This window comes from Macrosteles quadrilineatus, unplaced genomic scaffold, assembly GCF_028750875.1.
Source record: "Macrosteles quadrilineatus isolate MER2022 unplaced genomic scaffold, UCM_ALF_1.0 Scaffold_4__1_contigs__length_99947679, whole genome shotgun sequence".
Lineage (NCBI taxonomy): Eukaryota > Metazoa > Arthropoda > Insecta > Hemiptera > Cicadellidae > Macrosteles > Macrosteles quadrilineatus.
This window is the reverse complement of record NW_026542597.1, coordinates 32,505,113-32,531,802: the sequence shown is the minus strand read 5'-3', so window position 1 is coordinate 32,531,802 and position 26,690 is coordinate 32,505,113. Positions and strand designations below refer to the sequence as shown.

General features: G+C 29.4%; 1 protein-coding gene across 2 annotated transcripts in view; it reads left to right on the top strand.

Moving 5' to 3' along the window:
• Positions 1 to 26,690, top strand: part of LOC128993579 (KH domain-containing, RNA-binding, signal transduction-associated protein 2-like) — a 251,622-nt gene that overhangs the window by 139,159 nt on the left and 85,773 nt on the right. For both annotated transcript variants that reach the window (XM_054417559.1, XM_054417556.1), the window contains one exon: positions 16,080 to 16,110. The gene's annotated coding sequence lies outside the window, so the exon portion shown is untranslated. The remainder of the gene's footprint in view (positions 1 to 16,079; positions 16,111 to 26,690) is intronic.

The following is a 26,690-nucleotide window of genomic DNA, read 5'->3' as shown; positions in this document are numbered from 1 at the left end:
TATTTAAATTGTGCTTTGTAACAGGGAATTTAAGGCGTTTAATTGAGTACTTTGTTATCGGTAAAACTAAAGTACTCTCTCTAAGGATTGTAGATTCCCAGTTAGAACTAACATTGGTTCTTTGCAACAAGCTTTCAAGTTCAGAGCTCTTTGCCCATTCCTGAAGCACGATAATTCACATACAGAGATCTTACTACATTGTACTGTCGCAACTGTGGCACAGTTTTCTTAAAGTATCCAAAGTACCAGAATAGTATTATAAAACAAATAACAAGGAAGTAATTGTAAGTAAATTATAAACACTGCATATATTCATCAGGGTAACTGGATGTGTTTATAAAAATACAAATCCACAAAAAGATAACACAATTTTAAGTAATTTAATTAAAAGTCAACACTGAATTTTCATGTCTTTTATTGACAATATAATTGAAATATCCGTCGGCGTTATCTTGCTGAATAAAATTAGCTTATATGTTTACGTTTGGTTTTTAGTTTTATTTTAATAAATATTTTTTAAATTTTATTCCTTTGCAAAAAAAAATTCATGTGATATTAAAATGTAAAATCATTCAACTATAATAAGCGGTGGTAATTTATTTGCGGATTTTTAAATAACACTATGGTTTATAATTGCTTATTTCAGTAGGTGTCAAGAATTATTTTCTAAATAAGCTGAACAGAAAATATTATTTCTATAATCGTTTTGCTAACAACGATAAAAAAGCTTACAGTCAATATGCATCATTGTTTTTTAAATAATAAAGTTTGATTTGATGATTCACAAAGAATATTACTTTCGTACCATAAACTATTTCTACTGTAGTATGTAAAAAGTTGAACTATACAGTTTTGTTTTATTTCTATAGTCAAAACACACAAAGTATTAAAATCTTATTTTCAATCATACATCTTAGAAAATTAAAACGATTGTTTAAAAATATCTACCAGAACTCTTTTTTATTTATATTACCTCGGCAATGGCATTTTTAGTGAAGTATCTTTGTCATAATTTTAAATATTTCATAGCGTGCCCAAACAAGTAGTCTTTCACAGAAGCATGAACGGTGTGGGAAAAGTAGTGGGGAGGGGGGGAGTGTTCGTGCAATGTCATTTTTGGTGTCAATTCTCAAAGACAAATATTTTTTTAAGATCTCTTCGGATTCTGAAACGATGCAGAAGGCGTGTCATAGAAAAAATATGTTCCTACAGTTACCTGACAAAGTCGGTATCCTTGCAGTGATTATGGCATGCAACGTAACTAATTGCTGCATTTACTTACTTTAACGCACTCCAGTATTCCAACCAAACAACACAAAACAGTGTACTTTTATTAGGCACGTAATACGTGTATGGTTGAAAATTATTATTAACAAAAATCATTATTGAAAATAAGTTGGCAACACTTAAAGATACTATGACTACGATCAGCTGGTGCATTGTACCCCATTTCGTTAAACACATGGATTTTACCTATCCTACAAACATGTTGTATAGTGTTTGGAAGACTAATTATTCATAAATGATTTATAGTAACTGTATACAAAATATAATGAGTAAAACGTGCTATATTATAAAATACAAGCCTAGTTTACCCATGCAGTATGAATAACTTAGCCTAAAAATGAACCGTTAGTGTTAAAGAAATATAAAATTGGTACCGTACCAACCCCGTTGTATTGCATTTTAAATTTTGCAACGCACGAATAGTTGTTATGTACATAATATTAATCATGCCGCATTATTGTAAATTAATAATCATTAACAATAGCTTTATAATATTATAGTTGCATAGTCATATTGTCTAATTTGGCTGCAAATTTATTGATGTAAATTCTATCTATTGTTTGTGAAATTAGCTGTCAATCAACGAGATTGACGCTTCAATTGACCTCAATCATTGATCAATATCCATCAAATAACGATATCAAAGAAATAACCTTGCCATTCAATACACCAACAAATGAAGTTAGGTACGTTTTGTCCCGGTATATTAAAACGAATATTAATAAGGATATAAAATGCATTTAAAAAAGATTTTAGAAGTGTTTACGATTTAATAATAAAAAATATACCATGATTCGGATTAAATCTTTGAGCACAAAATTGTATTGTAAATGGAAAAGGTAATATAAAACAAAATTGGTTATTGGCTGGTCCTTTTTAGTAAATCAGTTAATGTTCGATTGTTGGTGTATTTAATTTTGCATTGTACGCTTTACACATCTCAGAGTGATCATTAAAGAAAGATCGATAAAATTAAAATACATTGTAAATAAATTGAATATTTATACATTTCCGAATATAAATTGAAATAAAAAGTTCGAAACTATCTTACCTTGAAGCATCTTTATAATAAATTAAAGTTAAAGACAAGTTCGTTAAAAAAATATAGCTCTCACAAAAATGTTATATTTTTTATCTTCACTCAAATGATAACTGTGCAGAAGTCAGAGGTAAAAGTAGGAACTATATTGAAAATGCTGGGACAAGAGAGACTAAACTGCCTTTGGCGAATGGCTTCTGGAACTGATTCGATGAAGTGAAGACAACTCTTTGAGACTATTGTACGAACTGCCTTACTTGTGGCAAACATTTTGATACTAAATGATAATAAAAAAAAAAATAATAATAATAATAAATAATAATAAAGATAATAAATGATATTTTGATAATAAATGTTGAAATAATGTGATTTGTATTTAACTTACTACAAAACATTAGTATAATAAATTATGGGGTTATGTTTCGATAAAGATTATAACTTTTAACTAATTATGAAAACATTGAGAAAGAAATTACACTCCTTGAGCGTAGAACATTTTAATTATTTAATATATATTGAGAAACAACCTGTCAGTAATTTAAACAAAAAATGTAATACTCTCAACACTGCATTTATTCTTTAATCAATAGTATTTTAGCTAAAATGTATAATTGGCTATCTATTTACAACGTTACAAGTTGTATGTATCATAGTAGGTTAGAATGTCTCTTACATCACTTAACCTCTCACGTTTACCCCTCTTTCACACCCTCCTCCTCCCTTAGATGGAAGACAACCTCTATTATTGCATACAAACACTTGATTAAATACTGAACAGTTCCCCTTCCGCTCCTCTCATGACCCACCAGCTATCGCACAGTTTCAATATACAAACACAACTGTCGATCACGGCATTTATATTACGAAACGAGTTTCTATTTAACTTCATGCGTTCTAACCAACTTCGTTAAAAGTCTGTTTCCATTATAATTTTGTTTCAATTTATTAATTTTTTGTTTACCCCTGTAAAATTTTGATATTGAGTGGTATTTACCATAACTGCTACATAGCTCAGCATACAGCTAAGTCATACATTTAAAACACCTTATGTTCTGTAAAATAATCGAAAGAAATATTTTTATATTTGCTTTTTTCTAGGAGTTTAACTTTTAGTAATACAATTCCAAACTGAAAAGAACTAAAATCACGAATGAACAAAACGTATTTTAGAGGAAATTACATCAATAAAGTAGACTAAGGCATGTCATTTATGCAGTTTTAACTTTCAAATTTATGACCAATATTACATCAATAAATATGAGCTTGGGGTTTATAAAATACATACTAAGTCAATGGTTGCATTTATGTTATTTTTGCATATTGTTTTAACATATGCGTGTTATGCTAACACGTTACTGTTCTTTTCAAACGTCTTTCGAAAAGACTCCTAATGATTGCATTAATTTGTTTAACCCTTATTTCATAATCAATAATCGAAATTTAATTTTTAAGAAGTAACCATCGGTCTACCGGTTTTGTGAAAACAAAAATAATACTGAAACTTTTGTTGTATTTTAGTTGGAAGTATAAACTTCCAACTAAAATTTCATAAACGTAAAGAACTGTATAGAGTTACCGATAAACTTTAAAAAACAGTTAACATTGATTCTTTAGTAAGGTAAGAGATAAATTGTTTATCTCTTGTGTGTGACAGCCTCTTTAACCAAGACTCAGGTGTGCGCTGTGTCAGGCAATTATTGCCTTCATTCTACTTGAGCTGTTTACTTGTTCAATGGGATATTATATCTCACTGCAATACAAATATAAATAAAGTTATTTCGTTTTTTATTTAGATAGGTTTGTTAACAGTTTATATTTTATTTTCCAGTTTCTCCATCTGTATACATCGTTCACTTGTATTATCCAAAATTATTCTTTATTAGTGACTGCAGTTTTCGGACAACCAAATAATGGCATGACGTAAAGGGTTAGATTCTGAACAGATTAAAGATGGCTGTGTGTGTGTATGTTATTTTCACAAAAGGTTTTTTTTACTGTTTGAAAGAGAACGTTCCAAACCCTGATAATTTATACTTTATACATTTAAATGAAATGGCGACCATACAAAGTAGTTATTTTAAGCCAAGTATGAATGGAGATGAGTTTAGTTACCAAGGCTTCCAACTAACTAACTAACATCGACCTTTTTGTTAGATATTCATAGCCCAATGACAAATGGCATCTTGGTCTGGAAACAATCTTGTTTGGAATCTAACTGGCAACCTTCAGATTTGAAGGCGAACATTATAACCAATCGCCTATCCAGTGTTAAAGGCATTAATTGCATTTTTGCTTATTAAAATCAGAAAATATCTTAAAGGCTTACTTGTACTTGACAAATTATTTTTCACATTTAATTGTAAAAATTTGCAAATACATGATAAATGTCTGTTATATATTTTACAATACTGCACTTAAATAACATTTAGGGATCAAAATACCAACTTTTAGTGGTTCTATTGTGAATAAAACTGTATTTAAATCTCAATTTCGTTAACAAAACAATCGTTGGTTAGTTGTTAAGGTTGGAGATTGTTTAAGGAGATCAAAAACTGATCTACCTGCGAATTGGAACAAGTGTTCGATGAACCTGTCACTGTCGTCGAGCCGAGCGATTTCCCACAAACACAAATTTCCTCAAACACTTCTAACTGATCATCTATCGTACTCCCAAAAAAACTCCCTTAAAATTTAGCTGGTGATTCTAACCAAAAATAACGCTGATAAACGAATTTTTATATTCAAATAATAAAAAAATAAAATGTATTTTTATTTACTAATATGTTATTACTACAACCTCCAGTTTCATATGTGATTTGAAAACTAATGAAACAAATAATTAAAAATATTAATTATATATGTTTTATTTGTTTATCTTATTAAAATAAATTTGTTAGGTTCTTAAAATAATAAGTAAAACTATTTTAAACTCGTTGCTCTTACTGTTTTTCCTACCAATAAAGTTCTTGAAGATCAATAAATACAATCGTACACTCACAAAAGCACAATCTACGATAAGGAAGACCTCTTTGTGCATTTGTACATACACAGTCGGGAGATAAGACAAGACAAACACATTCTTGAACACTTTGATCGAATAAAAGATGTTTTGTTTTCCCATTTTGGGAATTACTTTTACGGTTTCATCTAAAACGTCCTTTGTACTGCTATTTACAGCGTCTATCCGTGCAGAGTTGAACTCTGTCTGACATTCGAATAAGTTTGTAACGTTCAACAATTAAATGAAAAATTGGTTTTGTTACTTTGAATAGTATTCACTAGAATTAATTATAAATTGCTAATCAAAGCTCTGAAAATGGTTTTGCTGTTCAATTCTTGTCGTTTCGCAATTTTTTTTTTACCTCATGATATATATTGACTATGTTTAATACCTTAATAGATGTTTAATTTTCTTCATATGAACATTACTGTGGTACTGTACTTCATTGGGGCTTTTTTTGCTATTATTAATAAGTTTGTCAGGGTCACATTGTTTTGTATTTAAGAGAACTCATATAAGTGTAGGATGGAAGTATACTCATTTGATAGCCATGCAGACCAGTTTAGGCAGGGTTTTGTAAACAACTCTTACCATCAAAAACTCCCAGTTTTGAATCATAAAACTGTTACTACCTTTCTCAGACACCCACTGCCATGTTATTGCTAAGCAACCACTGTAATTCCTCTGCTACCATACTATTGGTACTAACAACCAGTCGTTCAATATTAGAGGGACACTTTAATACATTTCGTAAGTCCCCAATTCATTCGTTCAAAATTTAAACGAAAATTCGAGTATTAATTTTAATGTTAACACGGAATAATCACTCATATATCACCGGTCTGTGAGGCAGAGATTATAACACGCATGTGATGGTTGCACATTAATTATGTACTTTATTATTTATGTAGCTGGTCAGCGAGAAACTAATTATTGTTGCATTATGTTGTAACACCAAGTTTATTGCCAAACCCAACTAAAATCACACTGTTTGTGTTACATTACCTCAGCAATTTATAATCAACATTATTTCTAATCATGCAAATTATTTTTTTTTCACGTAATTGTACAGTAAAGTATTTGCATAAGTTAATTATTGAACATAGTAATGATAGAAACAGTTAAATTAATATGTTTCGACCTATACAGTAAAAAAACTGATATTTATATCCAACAATATAACAGTTTCGAAGTTCGGCTTTAACTGTGAACACTATGAACTAACAACCATTAGAAAAATAAATATTACCTAAAGCTGTAACCTTATTTCTAACCATGGTTATACGTTTTTTCTAACTAATTTAAACTTACTTTGGACTAAAATACATCTCTCTGGGAATTTTGTTGGAAACTCCACCTTATCTGTATGCAGTATTCATATATCATGACTTGGAATTGTATCTCATTCTCTGTAAACATTACTTTCAGGCTTTTGTTTTGACGTACTTATTTCATATATGCATACAAAATGTATTTTATTACATAAAAAATTACTTATTAAAATAATTAGGGTCTGAAATATTAATCGCTCCTATCGTTTTACACTTTCAAGTGGTTAACATTTTGCTTGGACAGCTATATACATAAATAGCATAATTTTATGAACTGTTGTGTTTGCCTAACATTATGTTGATAATATATAAAAGAATCATTTATTTTATCTATGGACATAACTGAAGTTCAACATACTGGCATAAAAAGTTAACACGTTTATATAAGATAGTTAATAAAATATAACAAAATAAATTAAATATTTGGTCCTATTTATATCGCAACAAGAGTCTTGATCAAACAAGGAAACCCATAGTAAAAAAGTGTGTATTACTCTTCTAGATAGTTTATAGTATACAAAGTAGAAGTTATTTAAAACAAAAATTAATGTTTTGTAATAAAAAGAAATTAAACATTTATTAAATAGTTACCTCTAGACACTAAGGCTTGCGAAGTATTCCGTATCTGTATAAATGATAGCCTGAAAATACAATCCCTACGCTAATTTTGCTTCAATTCCAATGCTTCAATATAATATTTAACTAAATTGGGATATAATCTTTCTTAGAACTTTCATACTGTCTACCATGAATAAGTCAAATGGTATGAACAAACGCCATGCTCCTATGACATGTTTAACAATAATACTCTTACACTTCCTAGCTCAGAATCTAAGTATGATTTTTAGCTTAGAAATTATAATACAACCTACAATTTTTATATTTTCTTTGTTGGTAACAATGTACAATGAAGATATAGAGAAAGAATCAGCTGAGTTAAGCTAAAGTAAAGTTAAAACAATAAATGGAAAGGAAAACGGAATATCAATCCGTCAATGTTAATATTTACCCAACATCTCCAGTAACTAAAAAAATACATTAATTGAAGGAACGCTTCTAACTAAAGTATATTCTTTATAACATTATATACCAGTTTTTCAAACTTTTTTGCTTTTATAATAATACGTTTAAAATAAAACATGTTAAGTCGATCCTTCATTCCACTAACCCTATTATATTTACTGTGTATCAATCAAGAAGTCTCATTAAGAACCCATCCGATTCCAGATTGCAAAGTAGAAATTTCAGTTCACTAATTATATCCAATGGAGGACACCATTGGCTATTTTTTTTTTTTTTTTTTTTAATTATCGTTTTAATTAAACATCGCGATATTGCGACTATTGATATTTCATCTACCTCCTACTGATATTAATTGATATTATTAAACTTAAAATTAAATTACTTTTAATTACGCTTAAACTTTTTTAAATTTGATAGGCCATTGTAATATTAATTTAAATGTTTATAGTTTGTATATGAACCCGTAACACAGAGTGGGATCCGAAACATTAGGTTTTGAAAATCAGATTTTAGTATTTTTTTATAGAAGATGGTGGATTTCCTCGTTGCATTTGTATTTTTAGATCTTCAATACAAGTAAAATAGTTGTGGGTAATCATGTTATAACGGTTTAAAGATATTTTCTTTTAACAGAGTAGAGATTTAGTGCTTGCGTTGTCAAAGTTCTCATAAAAGACTTAAAATACTAGTACGAAATATTGGCTTTAGTTTCCTTAAATGATTTTTATAGGAGGGAGCTAGTACGTTTTATTTTGTAATTTGGTTTAGGTATTTTTTTATTTTAAATTCATTTATGGTATTTTTATGTTATTCTTAAAATTTATTGGGTGTAAGGATTAAAAAGATAATAAAAAACTGTCTTTCTAACTAAAAGTTCATCTGTAAACATCATGAAATATATATTACCAATTACTTAGAAACATTCAAGAATGTTTAAAAATTCACTCATTCTCTATAAATTTTCCCAAGCGTTAAACGTATAACGACAAATAAAAATCTCCTTCTCATACCGTCAAACACATAAGTTGATTTATTATACAATGAGAAACAGCAATTCTTTCGTCCAGGACTACCTACATTACCCACGGGGATACATATATATTTACCCTAAACGCTGAGGGAGAGATATTGTGGTATTTGTGAGGCAAAGCAGATATTGAGCCTAGACTTATTGTGTGGCGTGACATGTTATGGACCTCCATCACACAGTGAAAGAGATAACTTACATGCAAAACCTGCAGCTCCGGGTGTTTAACATTGATGTGACTAGATCTTCCGACTCACCTTATACCATTCTGGATGTTTGAGGTGAGAAAATTGTTAAAAAAAAATGGAACTTTGACTTTCACTATACGTAATAGTAGGTAGGAATGTCCGTATTACAGTAAACCATCGACATTGGAAAAAAAAATATTCCATAGCCGTGCTGTAGCATTTTTTATGGGACAGAACACAGTTGAACTGAGCCATCGACAATAAAATGAGTAGGCCTACACTCATATAAGGCAAATATTGAGTATGCCTACACTCATATAAGGCAAAAATTGAGTAGGCCTACACTCATATAAGGCAAATATTGAGTAGGCCTACTCATATAAGGCAAATATTGAGTAGGCCTATTCATACAGGGTTAGTAAAAAGTGTAGAGACCCCCTGTTATTTTTTTAACGGCCCATACTAGAAAAACTAAACTCGGCACACCATTATTTCATGTTATGAAGTAATTTTTGGGCATAACCGCCACTTGGTATTCATCCCCAAAATGGGGGATTTTGGGGGAAACTAAAAGATTTCAAATACAAAGACCCATCGAGTGACCCCTCATTTTGAAGGTCCTGGTAAAAGAAAACCAACAACGCAAACTAGAGGTCTCTATCTTAGTTCAGTACAAAATGGCAGCCAATTGAAATTCTCGTAAGTTCCCAACCCAAAATGGGGGATTTTGGGGGAAACTCAACATTTTTAAATGATAAGCCCCATCGAGTGACCCCTCATCTTAAATGTCATAATAAAAGAAAACTAATTACGCAAACTATAGGTCTCTATCTTAACACAGTAAAATATGGCAGCCAATTGAATATAAAATTGCAAGTTATTTCCTATTTCTAAAGATTTCAATCAGCTTCCATTTTTTACTGGATTGAGATAGAAACCTCTAGTTTGCGTTGTTAGTTTTCTTTTAACAGGACCTTCAAAATGAGGGGTCACTTGATGGGGCTTATCATTTAAAACTTTTGAGTTTCCCCTAAAATCCCCCATTTTGGGTTTGGTAAGCAAGTGGTTATTAGGCTTAAAAAGTACTTCATAACATTCCAAAAAGGTGTGTAGAGTTTAGTTTTCCTAGTGTGAGCCACTACAAAATTTACAGGTGGTCTCAAGACTTGGAAAGCTGTAAGTTAACTTAAACTTCTGAGAATTTCAATTGGCTGCTATTTTTTACTGGATTGAGATAAAGACCTCTAGTTTGCGTTGTTGGTTTTTTTTTACTAGGACCTTCAAAATGAGGGGTCACTCGATGGGTCTTTGTGTTTGAGATTTTTGAGTTTACCCCAAAATCCCCCATTTTGAGGATGTACACCAAGTGACGGTTATGCCCAAAAAGTACTTCATAACATGTCATAAAGGTGTGCCGAGTTTAGTTATTCTAGTATGGGCCGTTAAAAAAATAACAGGGGGTCTCCACACTTTTTACTAACCCTGTATAAGACAAATATTGAGCAGGCCTACTCATATAAGGCAAATATTGATTAGGCCTACTCATATAAGATAAATATTGAGTAGGTCTACTCATATAAGGCAAATATTGAGTAGGCCTACTCATATAAAGCAAATATTCAGTAGGCCTACACTCATATAAGGCAAATATTGAGTAGGCCTACTCATATAAAGCAAATATTCAGTAGGCCTACTCATATAAGGCAAATATTGAGTAGGCCTATTCATATAAGACAAATATTGAGTAGGCCTACTCATATAAAGCAAATATTGAGTAGGCCTACTCATATAAAGCAAATATTCAGTAGGCCTACTCATATAAGGCAAATATTGAGTAGGCCTACTCATATAAGACAAATATTGAGTAGGCCTACTCATATAAGGCAAATATTGAGTAGGCCTACTCATATAAGATAAATATTGAGTAGGTCTACTCATATAAGGCAAACATTGAGTTGGCCTACTCATATAAGGCAAATATTGAGTATTTACTTTACCAGTTACTGTCATTTCTACATTCTATATCACTCTGGGTTAACTATTAACAGTGACTGCACATCTCAATTGTCCAAGAAATTCATGGAGCAAATAAAGGCAGTATAAAAATACATTTTGAATAAAAAAATTACCTGCTCATAAAGTTTTTCATCACAGATGAATAAATATAAAATTGATCACAATAAAATCTTGTGTTTATAATAGTTCTAGTAAACATAGTATAAAATAAAATACGTTTTCGATTTGTGTAAGATAAAATATATAGTAAAATCATTAAATCACGGACCTCCAGTACAAAAACCTCGATAATATCGTTAACTAGGCCTATTTACGAACAATTTGGAAACTAGGTAAGTAGGATTATTTGCTATAAAATTGTAGAATCGTATTTGTTTTCTTAAAATAAATATTCCATGTCACAAAATCTTACACATAGAAGGTTTAATGAAAATTTATGAAGAGAAAATTCGTTTGGTCTTAGCGTAATAATTAAGCTGAATGACTCCTACCGACAAAATCTTTTATATATTCGTTTTAATTATTCGGCAGTTTCGAGTTGGAGAGAAATATCTTTTAACCATCAATAATTACCCATATCGATAGTTAATTTAAAAACCTAAGACAATTTATAGTTCATGATAGAAACCATTATCAAGATCAGGAATATATATTTTAGTGCTTTGATGCCTACAACAAGTAGAACAATGTTAAAGCTAATTAATTGGTACTTCATATGAGCTTTAGTATGTAATAAACCCGATCAATCGCTAGTCTGTATAATTACGGCATAGTGTTTTGGTGTTAAGCTATTAGGTCGTTAGTGTGTCAGTTTACAAGTTAATTGGTTCAACAAACCAACAGTTACAAATCCTTTGTAAGGTATTAGGCAGTACTACTTTTTTTAAAGATTATTACGACATTCAAAAGGGGTCTTACCTTGGGAATTTTCCGTTTTTAAGTAAATAAATACTGCTTTAAAGGGTTAGTATTGTAGAAAGATAGTGTATTTGTTATTCATACAGCAATCACCAGTTCCAAGTATTATCTTAACACGATACAGATTGTCATTCTTAATCATGACCAATTGTCGTAAACATTAAGTTAAACACTATAATATTAATACCGGTTGATAATACAGTGAAATCAACACTTACTTACCACAAAAATTATTTGATTATAATAATGTCCAAAGTTATACTATTTAACGAAATAATCTCATTACTTGTTAAATATTTATGAAATAAATAATCGTAATACATTTGTTTACAAACATATTGAATTATTCAAAGTTGGCATTGTAACGCTTCTGAAAACTAACATTCAAAAATGTTTGTTGAAACAACAGACTTGAAAAATATTCTCAAACTAGTTACTTCCTTAATGTTGTAATGTTTAATTTATGAAGTCTGTATAGTCCATAGATTTTTTTGGTTGTTTGAAATTGGTGCCCTATGAAATGATAATGATAATTATGCGTAAATGATGTTAATGAAATAAGGCTAAGCTAAGAATGTGGTGGGAAATGGTGATATGCATATAGTGGGAAAGTTCGTAAAATATTCGCTGAAGTCTGACTTACTTCTAAACTACAAGTAATTCAACCAGAATGTAGAACTTGGTCTAATTCAGGTAACCACCTTCTTACCAAGTTAAGCGATGTGGTTTCAACTTTAAACACCTTGAGTTGTGGTTATTTTATCAAGGGAATTTTTAACTCTACACTATGATAAATATTTAAATAATGATGTTTGTCATAATATTAGTATTTGATCGACCAATTGGTTTCGATGCATTACAAGAGGTTATGGGGGAGAGGGAGGTATCCGGGAACTCAAAGGACTCTCGACGGAGGCTGAGGTACCCTTTCTATATCCCTTCCTGATATCCAGAATGCCAAACGGAGATTAACGAATGGCAGTCGCTGAAATGTGGGAGGGCCAAGATGCCAGGTATTTGTAAAGGTTGTAAAAATGTTTGAATTATGTTTATTTGTTGAATGAATACAGTATGTTCGTGCATGAGACTCGATGCTTGAGATTATTTCAATAAATATTATCATAGAACTAAAAAAAAACCAAATAATTACAAAGAATTTGTAGAATTTGTTTTTGTTTATGTTTTTGTTTGTGGCTGTATAATGAAAAAAACTATAGTCAAATTGGTGACCTGTTACGTTATAAATAGCCTCATCACTCAGTTAAAAATTGTTTTGATAACCTCAATTAATTAAAATGTCACTTACAACTAATTTTCTTACATTTCCAAATGTATGTAGAATGTTAATTTGGGTTAAAAGGTGGTTTGGTTTGTTTGAGATACCTCTAGCCCGGACACCCTGTATTATAAAGGTACTACAGATTGCCTGTGTGTATACAATTTTATAAACAAAAACTGTTGCAAACATTTGAAAACATAAAATAAACTGTGCCAAAGGTAAAATAAATAAATAGCACCATTTCTGTATAACTTGTTCTGGGCTACAGTAGTTTTGTTTATGAAATATCGTGTTTTGCTAACGTTTCTTACACTAAGTATAAAAGTAATTATAAAATTAATAATAAAATAATAAAATTGCTAATTATAAAAGTATAACAAAATTACTACAAACTACCTTATCCTTAATTTCTGTATTTCTAATAATTTGAGTTTGATTTTTTTTTGTTTTACGTAAATACAAGCCATTTCATAAATTAAAGGATTTTTTCATATTATCATTAAAATCGTTGAGCCTTTTTTAAAGAATTCAACTTAAAGTAATTAAATGTTAAATTAAATGTAGCCGCAAATACAAAACATTTATCCTTGAACGCGTCCTTTTATATTTGAAAAGCACTATTATATAGCACCTAGTTTGTATATAATTGTGAGAATAATAAAACTACTTTGAAAAAGTCAAAACTAGAGTCAAGAGTCAAGATTTGGGGTAAAAGCAATAAGAAATAACGAATAAAAAAGCCCAAAGGAAATACTGTCATAACAAAGGAAAATTACTATTACTAACTAAGAGTTATAAAATAAACTGAAATAAAACAATCCTTAAAACAATAGGTTGAGTCATAAAGCTATAATAATTTCCTTAGCACTTTAATTAAAGAATTGAGTAGGGTATATAATTTTATAAAACTAGGTTTTTCTTAACAATAATAATAAAATAGAATCACGTCTATAGAACATTAAAGTTTACATAGCCTATACAAAAGTCAACTTCTAGTTATTCAAAGTAGATATTGATTGGGAAGTAATTAGTACAGTAATTGGCTGTGCACCATATTTTGCCACGATGTTTGATCTAAGGCACTGATTGATAGCAATTATCTGATACAATAGACCGTAGACAAACACAACTCAGTTTTATATTTATATTGACATCAGTGTTGAGTCAAGTTGACATTCACTACAATGGACTGATTGGAAATGTGTAATGTTGTTTACTTTAGAGTAGTTTGCATCAGTATGCTTCTAAATGTATATAACAAATTAACAGTAAAAACTAATCGTGTTATATATGGTTTGAATAAATTATAATGATTTCTTCTTATTAAAATTAATGTATTATGCAATCAGAAGTTGACTTACTTCTAATAAAACTTTGCCAAAGATACAAAACCTCAGAGAATGAACCAATACTGGAGAAAAACACTTCAAAGGCCTTTGTCATCAACTTAGTGACTTGTAGCCTTAATGTATTGACACAAACGACTGATAACGGCTTTGGGACAGTAGAAACGTTTTGTACTACCAAGTTTGGTCTCAAAGGTAAGACCAAAGTTTAGTGTCTGCGGGCGTAATAGTTGGCGAAGTAGAGTAAGTAACCTATAGAAGTAAGAAAAAAATAGTGGTAAATTGACGGTAAATGTAAATTATTCAAACACATGTTTTTGTAAGGCCAACAATAGTTTGAAAAACTCAATATTTCTGCTTATTGAAATAAATATTGTGTAAAAATCCTTGATCAACAAAAAATATGTGTGATATTAGATTTCTAAAGATGTATAGATAACTATCTCAGAGCTAGTTAAAAGGTGTCGTTTTACTGTAAAAGATTTGATTTATTCGTTCGTAAATTTGAGTATGAGTACAGTTGGCTTTTTTGGTGTGATGGACTATCTGTGAAAATTAACATACAAAAGTTGACTTTATCCTCACTCTACTTTTATAAAATCACTTGACCATTTGAGTGACGTATTTTTGAGTGATAGAAACGTCATTCTTAACTCAAAATTGCCTAATAAATAAGTTAACAATTATTGTCTTCAAATTACAAGTGGTTGCTTTGAAAATAATAAATTAACAGAGCCAATATTAGTATAGGAGTGAATTTTCTCGTAAATTTAATACTGTCAATCATCATTTTAAAAGAATAACGTGGCTGTTGTGACCGTTATACACATAATGTTAGAACTTACTTAACATATAGATGTTGACCTATTTCAAGTATTTGGCTAGAGTTAAATCTCTCCAAATAAGAAGAGACATTTTGACCTATTTAAATAATAATTTACAGCTTAATTGTATTCGAATTAGTTCATTTATGTAATCACATAAGTTCATCAGTTATAAGACAGGCTAACATTATGCGGTAGGTCTAGAAGGCAAGAGGTAGGTTTATAAAATTCAATAAATGCTGAATGTGTTATAATAAATTACACAATTAAACTTACAGTATTTTTTATTATTTTTTAAATGAAAGTTCAATATTAAGTAATTACAACACGACTGTTAGTAAAAATGTATGTGCCATTTTGTTTGTTTTTATTCAACCTTCAATTTTAACGGGCAAGAAAACATAATCGTACTACAGACCATTTTCCATTTTCCGTTGTCTGGTTCATTGTCTTAAGCCCAGAATTACCCTAATCGGTACCAGCTAGAAAAACCCAACACAACTTATGTTGCAAAAAAATAAAACTACAATTTCCATTATTGGATAGATTCTTGGCCGCGATTGAAAATCGTACGATAGTAAACATTGAAATTTACTTAAATAATAAGTAATGGGACTCCGATTTTGACATTTATTTTACAAACACTTGTTTTATTGAATTTCTAATTTTGAAAATGGCTTTTTGGAAATCCTTTATTCTTATGTCAAAGGTATATTTTTTATACAATAATATGTGTTTAATACGATTCGCAGCAGTTTCAAAACGTTATAAATAACAATTATTTTCTTTCTGTGTTTCAGATCGGCCTCATTTTACCGGTTGGAGTTAAAGGTAAGAGAATCCCTACTTTGTATATAAAATATGACCTACATGTAGCTAACCAATGGCGACCGTTGTTAAAAATATAAACACCATTACACATTATTTATTATGTTTTTATAAACAACTGTTAAATATTTTTAGTAGTCTTTTTCGATGAAATGATTCATTACATATAAATTATGTGTCGCGTAGTAGACCATATTATAACATTTCACCTGATTACTGTGATTGCAGTTTAATTAATATCAATTTGTTGCGTTTTCTAGCCTATGTGATCTTAAGACTTTATGCTGTACAGCTTTAGATAAAGAAACTAGTTTACAACCATCATGGAAATAAGTTACAATTTTATTTGATTTTGATTTGTTACATAACACAACTTAAATAACTAAATGTAACCTTAATTAAGAAAAAAGTAGGTTTAACATTTAAAATGATTAACGGTGATTTTTGACAAAAAATTCTAAGAGTTACTTAAAATATGTATATAGCTCAAGTACTCTTCCAATGGAGTGAAGATTCTCAGTTCGATTTAATATAAAACCGTTACAACAAAGCTTTCAAGTCCAGCGTTCTTTGCTCATTCCTCTACCGTTCTAGTTCACATACAAAGGTCTCATATAAAGCACATTTGTACTCCAGAATGTCATGTCTTACAAGTTTTAACTTTTAGGGTTGTATATGAAAATGGAAAGCTGACAAAATGCTTTGACCTTATATTCATCTTCGTAAGAATGGTTGTATCTGTTTAATAGTTTAAACTTTATTATATTACCGATTAAAGGAACTGATTACTTTATAAGGTTATAATAACCACTTAAAAAAGCCAAAATACTACTAAGATATGTCACGCTAGAACTAGATGTGTTTCTAAAACATACATTTCAACAGATCTACAAAAGAGTAACACAATCACATGTAAGTTGATTAAACGACAAAACCGTATTTCCATTTTTGTAATTGACATTATAATTGCAATGTCCCACGGCATTATTTTAATGGAATGAAATCAGTGTGTATATTTTTATTTAGTGATATTGTTTCTGTGCTTATAGATTAAAATTATTATGTAAACACCATTGAGAATCAAACTATATCTTTAATGAAAACTGCATGCTCATGGTTTTTTTTCGTTGAGTAAATACTAAAATAATAAAGGTTACGTATACAATAAACAAGATTGGAAATATTTTACTATCTCATAATGTTGTAATAGTTACTCGCTTTTACAATGCCAGTACTATTAAAAAAAAAATTCAAACTTACCTAGTGCTGTTTAAATCAATGGGTAAAGCCCATTGTAAAGCCATTGTTGTAGTTATTACAATGTGTGTTAAATAGTAGTAGTAGTGTTAAATATTCAGCTAAATTCAGGATACTATGAACGTTTGTTGCTTTCTATTTATAACTAAAGATTTGTCAATATAATTTGAAGAAAAGTGTACATTTTACTCATATAGCATCCGTTTGTTAAGGGGTGTTTGTAGCTTTATCATAATTTCAAATACTTCGTAGCGTTCCCAAACAAGTATTCTATCACAGGACCTAAACACGTTGTGGGAGTAGAGTGGAGAAAAGAGAGTGTTTTCGTGCAATGTCGTCTGCTTTCTACTTTCAAAGACAAATATCTTTGTACACTAGTTAGTCAGATTTATAAATTGCATCAAAATAATAACTATACTGCGTCAATGTTTAAAATATTAAAACTAACATTCATAATAATACAGCTCCATAGTTGTTTTTACCAAAATCGTATATAAGCCCCTTTTCTGACTTAACTCTTTGTGAAATTGGCTGCCAATCAACAAGATTTACACTTCAATTGACCATCATAATCTACAATCTTTCAACATCGGTTTAAAAAGACAATCTTCTCATCAAATATACATTTTTAGTAAGGTGACTTTTTTATGTAAAAGAAACACTAATATCAAAACTAAACAGTATCTTAAGGCTTTCGTAAGTGTTAACGACTTTGTGAAACATTGTTATGATTTAGATTACCTTTTTGTTTGAGCACAAAATCATATTATAAATGTAGCAGGTTATAAGATTTTTTATGAATGCAATGGAATGATTTATATTTTGGTAGTCCATCTGTAAACCAGGTTTTTTGAACTGTTGAAATATTTCATTTTGCATTGCATTCTTACACATCCCTAATTTAAAGGTGAACAAGGAACGAGTCCTAAAACTGATGTGGAACATTGTTAAAACTATCTCAGTTCAAAGTATTTTGATAATAAGTTAAGAGAACTAGAAACAAGTTCACCTTGAATGATTAAATTTCATTGCTCTCTTAAAATAAAATCATCTCCACAAAAATGATAACTGTGCAGAAGTCAGAGGTAAAAGTAGGAACTATATTGGAAATGCTGGGACAAGAGAGACTAAACTGCCTTTGGCGAATAGCTTCTGGAACTGATTCGATGAAGTGAAGAACTCTTTGAGACTATTGTACGAACCTACTGCTTTATTTGTAGTAGACATTTTGATTAAATTAAACTATTACGATATATAGTTATTTCAATCAATTTGCTATAACTTTCAGTAATAAATCAACATATTTGTCTTACCATGATTTATCATTACCAAAAACGAGACAAATATGTTAATAGCTGATAAATATTTCGCCAAGGATCAATGGATGAAAGTAGTTTGGTTCATAATTGGTACTGCTTGTATCAAAAAAGTGTTGAAATCCTGAAATGGCTTCCTTTTTTCAAGTTTGAAAGGTATATTATACCATTAACCTTTTCCAAAACACTATTTGTTCCAATTTTTATATGTTTATATCTTCATATATCTGTGTCCGTTTACAACTGAACACGATAAATAAAGCAACGTTTGTTTGATTATAATAACATTTAATATAAATGTGTAGAGCTAGATACACTTATTTATTTAACTGGCAAAATAAGTTAAGCAAATAATATGTTGTAAACATTTGACGGAAAAGATATTTTATAAATTTAACTTTACATTCAGGAAACACTTTATTCACATTTAATCATGTTTTTATGCCCTTAAAAACCAATTGTTTTGTAAATTGAAGTGTTGTTGTACCATTAAAGGTTAAGGAAAGAAGGAAAAAACTCCACTTTATACTTCGCACGTAACTTTTATGATCAGCAAATCTAACCGCTTGACCAGTATATCATCATTGTTACATAAATAGTTACATGAGCATTGTTTACGTAAATAATTTGTTATGCAACCAGTCACACAAATGGAAATAACCTTTTAAAGAGTACTTTAGAGTTTTGATGTGGCAAGGGCATTTTAATATTGTAGCAATTTTTGAAACTATAAGATTTAGCTTTAATTCACATTTTCACCTCAAATTTTAGGGAAATTAGTTCTCGTAAAAAGCTAACTTGTCTGACATGACAAAATAATGTTATCTAAGTTGAACAAATAAAATATTGACAGCCCATAATAATGCAAATTATGTTGATGTAAATATGTAAATGAGTAGACTAGTATTGTGTTAGCTGAAATTAATATAACATATATATTTGTTTGAAAAAATATTATACTTAATGTAGAGTATGGAAGAGCACTTAACCTGTTAGCTTTACGTTTAAGTGGAATGCTTACTTTAGTCATAAAACAACTCAAGTCTGTTCAAACATTATGTTGTATCTAAGAGAAATGTATTGCGATACAAATTATCTCTTTACATGGAATATAACACTGTAAAGTTATTGAGTAATATCTGATTAATGCTAAATACTGCTAAATTATAATGAATTACATAATACGTCTCAAACAAGTTTATTTTAGTTATACGTTTGATTTATGTTACCTTTATAACGATACCCATCCAAAATTTTTGATTTTGTATACAAACAAATATTTTCACAACAATCAAAATTTGATCCATTATTGTTTTGTAAATTCCACAAATCCTTGGTAAAGTCTAACTTATTTCAAACTCTTGGTTGAATTAGGAGACAACTTCAACATTATTATATGACTGATTTGCTTATTACAATTTAAGATACACCCTTTTATATTCCGTGGTCATACCAACGTAAGCAGAAAAAGGTATTTTTTAACTGGTCAAATATTTGAATATTCCCAATAATGACTCATCACATAATATTTTTATTACCAAAACAGATTGATATGCATCTGGGCTTATTTTAACCAAGATATAAATTGATCGTATTTAGAATTGAGTTAAATATCTCTTTAAGGCTTATTACTTACTAAGACCAGATGTTTCATCAGGCAGGGTCATTTATTACAAGCCGATAATGAAGATAGCTGGGCCTAGTTTCAGTCCATCAAAAAGCTATTGCCAATTTCTTAAGATAAACTGGCGAATTTTCATTACAAGTAAAAACATATCACCAACAGCCTATTAGGCTTATTGCAGAGGATGAATTAATGCTTTTGATATTTACATTTATCTTAGTTTTTTTTTTAGTTTAATATTATTATCTTTTAAGAGTCAATATTTATGATGGCATTTTACTAAATTGGTTCTTTTAGCTTTCGATGTAAATAGCTAAGGGATCCGTTTATAAAATATTAAATCTATTATGATGTTTTATGTGTTGATTATCAAGAGATTTTTTGAGGTCTCTTTCGTTGAATTACTTAAGATTTTATTGGAAAAGAATTCCTAAAAAAATGCACGGATGGTAATAAAAGTAAGTTAAAGACGTAAAAGAACCTATATAACATTCATGATTATTAGTTGCATGTAAACTATGACATTGTTTTCATAATATACTAGGCCACCCTCGTATTATTGTTGATTTTGTGTAGTGCTTTTATCAGGCATAATACCAATTTACTAGTTTTGGTATGCGAAATTGAATTAATCTAAGAACTTATCTCAAGCCACCATTCAGCGTGAACGCTAATGTGACAAGTCGCCTCGTGTATCCCAAGTTGAGCGTGAGCAATGTAGATCCTGAGAGTGAGTCAGATGCTCACTTGGCTATATAAGGGAAAGTCACGCAAGCCTTGTTTACTGTTATAGGATACAAAACAAGTTCAACTCCCGTATCAAACATAACACTGAGATACGTTCAGCACGTGGTTTCATAGTTACGTTGAAATTTAGATCTTAGTCACCATGTATCTAATCTCTAAACTTATACATCTATTTTCTTATATTCTTATATCTGTAATGATCGTTGAAATTACAATGACAAACGAAATTTTAACTCAGATTATTGTAAACTGTCAGGACATGAGGGCAAACTCAAATTAGTTACGAAATTATTATTTTTACCAATTAAGATGGACTAGTGGTCGTCCAGTGGTCAAAAACTCGACCAAAAATAAGTAATATACCCGCATTGAATATTGGATCCTGTAGTAGACATTCCATCAATATAAACCAGTTGTCACCATTTTTTTTTTATTAAAACATGTAGTTGTGTGAACCATTGATACCATTGATGAACCGTATATACATGTCAATGATTCAAATATGAGTGACGGATAAGTGTAAAATTAAGTGAGATCCCTAGCGTAGCTTTGTCACTGACTAAGATCAGGTAGGACCATTTATTAAAATGAGATATAGTATAACACAAAACATTTTTATAGTTCAATACTTAATTTATGAGAAAGCATACTTACATACGTAATAAATAGTCATTGATGCTATCTCTGACTTAATATTTTAGCAAATAACTGGAATAAGGAAGAAGCTTTTATCGATAATACGGTAAGTCCTAGGCTCGGGACCGATTTACTTTTAAATTTCTATGTCTTGAGATGCCAAATCACTACTAGTTGAAATATTTATACATGTATATACTGTACGTCACCGTAAACATGATAACCAGAGAAATTTAGGTCCAATTATGATGAAATTTGGCATAACCGAAACCCGCATGGCTTGACACGATAATGACTTTGTCATCCAGTAAAATCAGATCATAAGAAGGGGATGTTAAGTGGCCATACGATTTTTCACAATTATTTGTCTACGTTTACCCGTAAAACATGAAAGTTTTAAAATATGTTTTTATACGCCTATTAAAAACTATAATTGTATAAAAAAAACCTTTTCCATATCTTTAGTAGCACACCTTTTAATAGAAACCCATATGTTATACGAAACCACACTCCATTACCAATAGACGATAATGGAACATGCACCTTCAAGAACATGCTTCTTTTATATGATTCAGGCCGTTCGTGATGGTTAATGCTTACACAACCTAAACCCAAACGTAATAAAAGAAAATACGTGAATCTGAAGAATCGGTATGTTAAAATAATAATATATGACAACCTCTTGATAAACAGAAAATTAAAGCAATTCATTGTTTATAATGAAAATCATTTGATCTCAAATTAAGTAAGTAAGTTAAACAGATATTTAGAATGTTTGATGCCTACAATAAGTAGAACAATGTTGAAGCTAATTAATTGATATGCACGTCAGGTTAGCTTTAGTATGTAATTAACCCGACCAATCGCTAGTCTGTATAATTACGGCATCGTATTTGGTGTTAAGCTATTAGGTCGTTTGTGTGTCAGCTTACAAGTTAATTGGTTCAACAAGCAAACAAATACAAATCTGTTGTCAGATAAAAGGTGGTATTATTTTTAAAATATAAACTTTTTTTAAATATTTTAAATAAAAAAAAATATTTAATGTAATTTTAAATATTTTAAAGTAATAAATATTATAGAAATCATGTGGATCACTATTGGAACACTAATCTGCATGGTTTTATATTTTGAGGTAAATAAAATATACTTAGTTAATATAAAACTATAATTGAATAGATGGTTTTAATAGTATGCATAAACAGGGTTTTAACCACCCTTTGAAGATATTGTATCTTGTAACACCACGAAGATAAACTGATAACTATAGAAGGACCAATTTAAGGGCTACAAATATTATATTACTTTAACGGAACATAACTTTCGGCTGATTATGATTTATAATATAATAATTGATTTAAAATATTAACATATTCTATATTAATGATAATGTATATTGTTTTAATTTATTTTAGTAATATTTTTTATAAATAACAGAAATATTTAGTAGATGTCATGAAAATAGAGAAAAATGTACGCACTTTCCCCCATTTAAAGAAATAAGGAATGAATAACTGTTCCTCAAGTTTCCGTGACAGTGTTTCCTTGAGCGAAATACAGGCGATATCTTGTGATCAATTATATCTGCAAACTTTTTATAAATCTAGAAGCTCTGAACATGCTGTTTAGCACATTTTAACTGATTATAATTTACGGTAAAAATTTAAATTTTTTGTGCTTTTATACAATTGTTATACATTTTTAAACCATTGTGTCTCAGCCATTGCCTTAACACTTGACGCTAAGGAGGCAATAATTTATGGAGGATATTTGATTGATCCAATTTTTTTATACGACAAAAGAAGTATCTATGAGCAGCCAATCTTTAGGCAAAATTATGATAACGTTAAAAACACTTACCAGCAGCTGAAAAATAATCACTTGTTTTAGAAGCAAAAAACAGAAAATTATTCGGAAACATAGCTTTAATAAATATCATAGTTTAATTAACAAACACGTTTCACCTTAATGGATATGGGTATTATGAGAGTTAAACCTGTCATTTTAAATGTCAGTCTCTTTGTAAAAAACTACGCAGATCAGGTGTTTTAAGAGCTACAAGAAAAACCTCCGGGATATCATTTTGTCAATCTTAATCTAGGTGGCTTAACTTGTTCTTTACAGTTGCTAGAATATTTTATAATAATTAAAATGTTTTCCTGTTTAATTATTTGTAAGTATTACCTTAGTTTAAATCCCTTTGATACTTTTGGAGAAACATACCCTCTTTTTGCATTTAAGAGTAAGGAATTTAGTGTCAAGCATTGCGTGGCTCATTAAAATTAAATAATTATTTTACCTACTCAATTAAATACTGTGTTCAAGCCAAATAAATAAACAACTTTTTATGTTTTATATTTAATTGATCTGGTTTTAAAATACATTAAATATCTAATGGTTATGGCATTTTGCTGTTGCTCTAAGCGTGGATAATATTTAGAAAATGGATTTTTAAAGAAAGAAAAGATATATTAGTTTACCACCTTTTCTTTAAAATATTTGTTTAAACTAGAAACCTATCCACAAAGAAATTAGACCATTTAACATTTAACTGTTAGGTACCGGTATTATTCGAATGCAGTTTTCCTTTTCATATAATAGTCAATAATATATTGACAAATATAATAATAATATATAATAAGCAAGTCAAATAATACTAATGAAATTAGATTACTTTCCTCGTTGAAAGTAATACACAAATATTATCAGTGAATAAATTTAACGTAGTTGTTTGAATTTCTCTATATACTATAGACTCATAGAGGCATACTGCCTGCCTTTTGTACATAGATCATGTGTTTTATTATATTGCTAATACTCTATTTAAATTTTTTTAGTTTTATCAGTTTTTTGAACAACATGTTCATTAACCATCTTTTGAATTTTATCCTTTTGATTGACAAATTATATCAATATTACACTCTATAATTAACATATAGTAAAACTAAAAAAAAGGATTTTCTTTCCCACATAGAAAATTTATATTGAAAATATATAAAAAAAATATATTTGAAATATAAAGCTATATATTTGCTAATATATATTGTCAATATATTTTAAATATGCAAATTATGGGACCGAGTAATATATTCAGTTATATTTCATTTGTGGTATTTATATATAAATTATATATTTCAAATGTGTTTTTATAATATATTTTAAACTAGTAAACACGTTGCTCGAAATCGAGCAATTGCAAAGAAGTAAAGTAGTTATTTAAAAACAAATAAAAGTCATCATAATGTCCTATGAGTTTAAAAGACATTGAATTGAAAAATAAATAACAGCAATTAAATTATACAGCTGATCAAAATGTAAACAACTAAGTTCTCCATAAGGATAACATGGGAACTTTCTAAGCCACTGGGGCAGAGCCCAAGGGACTTTTTCAAAAATGTAAGGCCAGTTTGCAAATCTACGCGACACGCTCTTTCCAATGAGACGTCAATGGATAAAATCGGTTAAGAAATGGCGGAGGAGTTCAACCGACAAAGTTTCGTGTAGCGTATTAATTATATAGATATGGAAAAGGGCTAGTATATTAAAAATATATTTAATATAATGTATTTCAAATATATTAATAATATATAAAGCTTTTTAAACAGTGTTTGTGAGTCGCAAAAGCGACGCATAACACCGCGGTGGTGTGTTATGAGTCGCTTTTACGACGCTTAACATTCGGCGGGTTGAACAAAACCAGGCCTATAATTTAGGACTACTTAGACAGCTCTTTTATGGACAAATGTTATGCTTTTAATTGAGAGAAGCTTTATCCAAATGTATTATCGTAGTATTTTAGGTTTACTAATTACACAGATTTGCTTCATTCGGGATGTAGGCCGGCCTGATATCGTTACTATAGTAGTAAAAATTCAGACTCGCGCACATATTTACAAAATAGGCTAGAATGCTGTTTGTAAAAATAGATTGAATAATTATTTTTTATTGGTAAATGTACCGTATATATTCTAATTTATAAACAGTTGATCCACTTACCGTAAAATCGTGCAACTAGGCCGTATCCAAATTACTAACACTCATGTTTTGAGGTTAGGTCCAAATTAGCACTCATTTTTATTGACTTGCCTAATAATTACACATATTTAAACACTAGACAATTTCACTTATACTCTTTCTTGTTTCTTCAGCAAACATTCTACAGATACGCATATTAGGCATATTGCCCTAAGCTAGAATCGTGCAACTAGGCCGTAACCTAAATGACTAACACTCATTTTTTGAGGTTAGGTCCAAATTAGCACTAATTTTTGTTGCCTGGCCTAATAATCCCACACACATTTAAACACAAGACACTTTCATGCATACTCTTTCTTATTTCTCCAGCGAAAATCCTGTAGATACGCATATATCTGTTAAGTCCACAACATATAACCTACGGATGCAGTCCTACACCCACCTATCGCCGGCACAACACTGCTCAACTGAACATAATTAAAACAATATGGCCGCATATATATGTGGAATATATTTATAATATCAATCTATTTTGTATTAGAAATGTAAATGTTAAAATATATTTTTAATATATTGAACAAATACATTTAAAATATAAATGTAAAACGTTGAATACTCTTAAACTATATTTAAAATATATTTAAATATTATATGAAATATATTTACAAAGATATATTATAAATATAACATGCAATATACACTTTAAATATTTCAAAATGTATTATGAGAAATACGATTAATTTATAATAAACTTATATTCGATTTATATTTAAAATACATTATAATATATGTTCTAAAGTATAAAATTTATACATAATGCCAACTATTTTCTTTGTATATTTATACTATATTAGGAATATAGAATGGAATTATATATTTGTACAACTATATATATTAACTATATTTTGAGAAATTTTTATATATTGAAATATATTCTTAATATATTTTAATGAATAATTCTTTTATGTGGGTTTTATTTCTAGGAATTAGCTAATTATTTTACATTTAATTGGAATTGCTTTAATGAA